This window comes from Furipterus horrens, unplaced genomic scaffold, assembly GCF_987537825.1.
Source record: "Furipterus horrens unplaced genomic scaffold, mFurHor1.1.pri manual_scaffold_6, whole genome shotgun sequence".
Lineage (NCBI taxonomy): Eukaryota > Metazoa > Chordata > Mammalia > Chiroptera > Furipteridae > Furipterus > Furipterus horrens.
This window is the reverse complement of record NW_028327176.1, coordinates 117,270,722-117,277,035: the sequence shown is the minus strand read 5'-3', so window position 1 is coordinate 117,277,035 and position 6,314 is coordinate 117,270,722. Positions and strand designations below refer to the sequence as shown.

Sequence of the window (6,314 nt, the reverse complement as noted above, 5' to 3'; positions counted from 1 at the left end):
CAATGGTGGTGCTCATGTCTCTTAAATTTTACATAACTTTACAAACTCATAAGCACTGGATGATTCTATGTGTTATAGCCACTTTGCTCTTTATGAAACCAGTAATCAGGTAATTCTTTTAAGAGCTTTAAGCCAGTAGTGTGACATTTGTTTTAAATTTACTCCAACCATCAGAGTTGATGCTTTCAATAGCAAATGAAGACTTTTTCTTCAGTGTAGCCTTGGATATGGGCCACAGATGAGTGCAAAAGTGCTATTGTTTGTATTTCTAAAATGAGAGAAAACAGGGGAAAAATTTAGATAGGGTTATTAGTTAATAATAGAATTCCATTTTTTATAATTCCATTTTTGAGGAAGATTATAGAATGTAATAACATGCCAGAAGGTTTTTGTTTTGTTGTGTTTTGTGTTGGTATAGCTAGCAGTGCATTTAGTTAAGAGAGTCCGTTATAATCACCGAATATCCATAGGCCTTGAATGGACATCTCTAGGGTGATGCCTTTTGATTTTGAACCACCAAACGATCTTTTAAGAAACACCAAAAGTCCTAGCAGTGAAGAGGATTTCTAATGAACAATTGTGCTCAAACTCCTACTCACAAATTTCCCAACAGTAACTACAAAGTTAGAGTTGAGCTGCTTGGCATTAGAGCCACAAAGCTCAGTGGCTTCTTATGTAAGTCCAAAGTGGGCAGCACTGATCAGGATCGGTTTCAAAGTAAGGATTCCTTGAAGAACGTTTAAGGCGTTATGGCATACACTCTGCAATCAGAGTACACACCCAGGCAGCAGAATTCAGCCTAGATAGGACTCCAGGTGTTGACTTTGTGTGGTTGAGTTTGTAGATTAAAATAATCACTTCTTTCAAGTTTCAGCTGTTGTGCAAGAACCTCTAAGGGAGTTCATTAAAATGCAAATTTCACAGCACATGCCTAGACTTCTTTTCCAGCAGATCTAGGGACTCAAGAGGAACAGGCATTTTTAAGCACCCAGGAAATTCTGATATAAGTGGTCTGTATATGACATTATGGAAAACACCGGATATAATTTATACTCAATGCTTTTCATTAAAGTATACGCCATTGATGAGTAACAGTTAATAACCTCAGCTTAAACCAGACCACATGCCCTCACTTTTCTGACACATAAAAGGAGGACTTTTTTTGCATATAACAATCTGTGTCATTAAATACTTTTACTGACAGCTATTATTAAAATTATTACTTTTTTTTTACTGTGTCCCTGGACAGTTTCATCACCCTTAAGAGGTCAAGGTAGTCACAGTACCCTGGAATGTTTCTCTGACAGACAAAAAAAGCATCCACCTAGGACTGCATCTGGATGCTGACTGGGTCTGCATGACATATTGTTTTTAATTGAAATTTTTCTTTGTATATTATTTGAAACTAAAAACATTATAATTAATTGTAAAATTTGCTTTCTTCCTTCCTTAGTACTGTCTTACTGAAAAAAAAAATTACTTTTCTACTTTTATTTTCTTACCTAAGCAACACAAAAATATTCAAGCTCTAGGTTACTAGAACAACCTCTCTAAGTGCAATATGACATGAAGAAAAAATATATTTTAACAAGGCTCTGAACTGTGTTTTCCAAAGACCCTAGTGGACTCATTGGACTTGTTATAATCTATTAAATTCAATTTATGTAGGTAAAAAGACTTTAAATATGCATTTTATGATAATATGCTTTTTAAGATGTCCCCTGATATATATTATACACACTACTGAACCATAATGACTATTAACATAATAAAATTAATAATATTCATTTTTAAATGGCCTAAACTTTCAAAGACACCCAAGAGAGACTTTTCCGAGTGAAGTTTTTGAAATAAGGGAAATTTTCACAACTTTGTGGACAAAAAAATAAATGTTTAAGGAACTTTTAAAGATGTTCAGTAATGGAGAAGGGAACTCAGATTCCAGGATCCATGTCTCTGCTTTCTACTCACTATGATTATTTTCAAGTGGTCCTGGATTTTCTGATTAAGCTGTCTCCAACAGACCTAATTGTTAAGTCTCTGAGTTTTCCCTCACCCTTTGTGTCCCCTTTTAATGGTGCTGAATGCACCATTAGACCATGTACCTATGGTGGGCAGAATAAGTGTTTCTATTCATAGGAAAGAGTAGAAAATTATTACAGTGCCTCTGTTTGGCATTAGTCACTCTCCATTAACTCATTTAGAGTCTACCAATATAAAGTCAAAATCTGCTAACTTAAATGAGGAAATCATTAGGTTAAGAGTCCAAAACCATACCACACAACAAAACTCAGGTTAAATACTTTTAACTTAGTACTATCAAAGTTTCAGTAGTGAGCAATTTATTTTCAAGTCTTCTAATGCCCAAGGAAATAATCTCTCCTCTAAAAGACATATTTTGAGGTGTACTTTATGTGTTGACCCCAACTTCAAGTAGAGAGATCTGTACTTAATCAAATTAAACCTAAAAAAACTTTCCTCAAATGCTACCAGCTCTTAAATGAAGCTCTTAAATTAACTCAGTAAAATTAATATGCATAACACATTTGATTATTTCATTTGCATTAATGCAATCTTCTAATTGTATTTTATTTTTTATGCTATTACAGTTGTCCCCACTTTGTCTCCCTTTGTTTACCTCCACCCAGCTTGCCACCCCCAGTCAATCCACATACTGTTGTTTGTGTCCATTGGTTGGTTATACATATGTGTTCTTTGGCTAAACCCTTCACCTTCTTTCATCCATTCTCCTTTTCCCTCCTCCCTTCTGGTAGCTGTCAGTCTGTCCCACATATCTATGCTTCTGCTTCTATTATGTTCATTAGTTTATTCTGCTCATTATATTCTATACTAAAATTAAAGAAAATTATCAATCTCCTAGAAAAAAGGTTTTAGGCTGGTCATAGGTACCTTCACAGTAACATTCAGTATTCAATATTAGTAGACCATGCCTAAAATGTCCCCAAGAAAACAAAGATTGTCCCAAGAACTATAACCCAATAAAACTATCATTAAAATATAATGGGAAATAATTTTAGGGGCTCTCCACACACTCTGTATATATATATATTTTTGTGAACTTTTTAAGAACAAAATTTGAAAATAAGCATCAAACAAAAGAATAATACAGAAACTGTAGGCAAAGGACTGAATACAGATTCCATTTAGCTGTAAAACTAAAAGAAAAAGGGAAAATTGGGTATTGTGGCTAGAACTAAATGTAAATACTATAAATATTGAAAAATGTTGAAATTATATACCTAACAAAAATTGGAAGGAGAAGAGAGAGAAAAAAGAGTGGTAATATGAGTGTTATAATTCCTTTATCGTTTGTGATGAGATACTTAGATATTTAGATATTATCTTTAAACCAATAAACTAAGTAACAAAGATTAGCATATCACCAATACCAAAGTTAAAAACTAAAACATTCACAGGATGGAAGAAGTGGAAATATGTCAATTTTGCCCACCCAGAGAAGGAAATCAACAGATACTGAGCGGAGAAATAGAGAACTAAGTTTATTTTATGACTATAAATAACCACGGGAACAAAAAATTTCCAAATTTTGAAGAGAAACACAAAAGAAAACAATAAAGAAACAAATTAAACCAATAATTTAAAATTTTTCATAAAGAAACTTCCAGATCCTATTGGCTTTTCTGGTGAGTTCTTAAAAACATTTAAGAAGAAATAATATCAATATTACACATACTCCTTTGGAGAACAGAAAGAAAGATCATGGCTTTCATTTTATAATCCCAGCATAACTCTGATACCAAAACCTGATAAGAAAATTACAACAAAGGAATTGCTCAGGTTTTTCATAAATATAGATACAAAACTCCTAAAAAATAGTATTAGCAAATGGATCTAGTGATATAAAAAAGGGGATAATATGCCATGAACGAGACGAAATATCATACTGTCATTTCACCAGTTTCAGAAAAAGCATTAAAAAAATTCAATATCTGAAAGGTATTCAAGGCAAAACTCAGAACTATTTTCTTGATATAATTTTTCTCATAAAGCATTTCTACAAAAATCTACAGCATATTTAATTATGATATTGAATTATTTCCTCCTTATTTTAGGAAGAAGAAAAGGATGTCTACTATAATCATTTCTATTCAATACTGTACCAAAAGTCCTAGCCAGTGCAATATGGCAAAAAAAGAAAAAAAAAAATCCCAAAAACTCAATAAATGAGAACTAGAATGGAAGAATTAGAACTATTTATTCATATATAACATGATAATCTACACACTTAGAATTAATTATTTAATTAATTGAGCAAGATTGCTTGATATAAGGTCAATAAACGAAACAATGTATTTTAATATTCTAGCAGCAAAAAATGGAAAGTTAAAATCTAAGGTTAGTTAAAATAGCATAAAGATATCAAATAATTAGTAATAAATATAGCAAATTATTTAAAAACTCTATGGTGAAAATTATATGACTAAAAAAAACCTAAATTAATAGATACACCAAGACTGGACGTCTGTATGTTATTACAAGATAAATCCTCCCAAACGATATATAGGTTGAAAGAAAACTCATTCAAAATCTCAGCAGATTGTATGTGTGTGAGTGTGGAAACTGACATGTTGACTTCAAAATCAACATGGACTTGGGGGGGATTGATGGGGGAGGGGGATGCTGGGTGGAGGGGAGCAAGGGGGAGAAAATTGGAACTGTTGTAACAATATAATCAATAAAAAACATTAAAAAAACACAAAAAAATAAATTAAAAAAAAAATCAACATGGAAATACCAAAGTCCTATGATATCCAAGATAATCTCAATGAGCAAAGTTGAAGAACTTTCACTATTAGTGCTTTCAGTACAATACTTACTATAAAATATCAGTAATTTAGGTTATGTTCTATTGATTCAAGTGTAGACAAATAGATCAATGAAACAGAATAGGGAATCTTTCATCCATCCCTACTTTCTTCTTTATTTTTATATTTTCATTTTTATTCTTGTTAAATCACTCCTGTTTCTGCCTGATCCTGTTGTTAACATTATCATGATCCTAGTTCAATTTCCTTTATATGCAATTTTAGCAGTTTAGCTAGATGGTTTTCTTACCTTCAATCTATTTTTCTTGTACTTGTTTTTTTAATTAAGAAATTACATAAAATATAAACATAATTTTACATAAATTCCTAAATGCAATTACATAAAACTTATTTTAGTACAGATTTTAAAATGTTTTTTTTAATGAAATATTTGATACATGTTCAAGAATCTATGTAAGGTTTCTATAAATACGTAATATAATATATATCAATATATTTATATGTATATTTTACCATACCATGCGGCGCACCTGAAGCCAAGCTGTATTGACTCCGTCTTTCCCTTGGATCCCTCAGCTGCGAAGAGGGGAGGGTCTGCTGCATGGGCAACAGCAGACCCTCCATATCACCCTGCCCAGGCTCTGTAGCTTCAGCTTCACTGGAGAGGACACTCCAGCATCATTGCAAGATGTCGATTCAACACGGGAGGAGACACTGTCACTCCCGAGTCGGACTGCACAGCCATTCTCGGCGGTGCAGATAGACTCTTAAGAAGCTACACCATCGTCTCTCGAGACGGACGGCTGCCGACGACGACGATATTTTACCACTATAAAATTTATAAATATAAAACTTTATATATTAACTAAATATAAAATTCATAAATGTAAAATATTTCTTAAATATAAAGTATTTTTGAATATAAAAATATAATGTAAGTTATGACAATAACAATAAAACATTCTCTTCTTCCCTTACTTTTTTTAATCCCTTCACTGGATGCCAGACTTCTGTTATGAACTTTGTATATATGCTTCCAATTTTTTTCCTCCATCATAACTGGATACACACCCCACAAATTTTGTCCTCTGTTTGTTTTAAAAAATTGGTTACTCTATATACATTTTACTGCATTTTAATTTTCTCCCTCAATATTACTTTTTATAAATCAGTTTGGATTACTCGATACAGTCCTAAGTGATTCTCTTCAATAACACTCTATAATATAGATGTACCATAATTTAGACAAGTGTTTTCTTGTTAATGACTATTTACTCTGCTTCCAGTTTTCTGCCACTATGAATCATGCTGCAATAAACACCATTAAATGCATGTAAAGTACTTTGTATTAATCAGAGTCTCAAGGAGTTTGCTAGGTAAAGGGATTATGCATTAACTTTTTTAAAATACATGTTGCTGAACTACTTTGCAAAACAGGCCGTAGCTCGCCACATACTGCCAGCAATGTATGGAAATGTTTTTGTCCTTAAGTCACATCCAGCAACA

The 6,314-nt window shown here is 32.4% G+C and overlaps 1 non-coding gene across 1 annotated transcript; it reads right to left on the bottom strand.

The window, feature by feature from the left end:
* Positions 1–1,231: 1,231 nt before the first annotated feature.
* LOC150007277 (small nucleolar RNA SNORA77) lies at positions 1,232–1,357 on the bottom strand. The gene has a single exon (XR_016512186.1). It is a non-coding gene; the product is annotated as a small nucleolar RNA SNORA77 (small nucleolar RNA).
* Between the last annotated feature and the right edge of the window lie 4,957 nt (positions 1,358–6,314).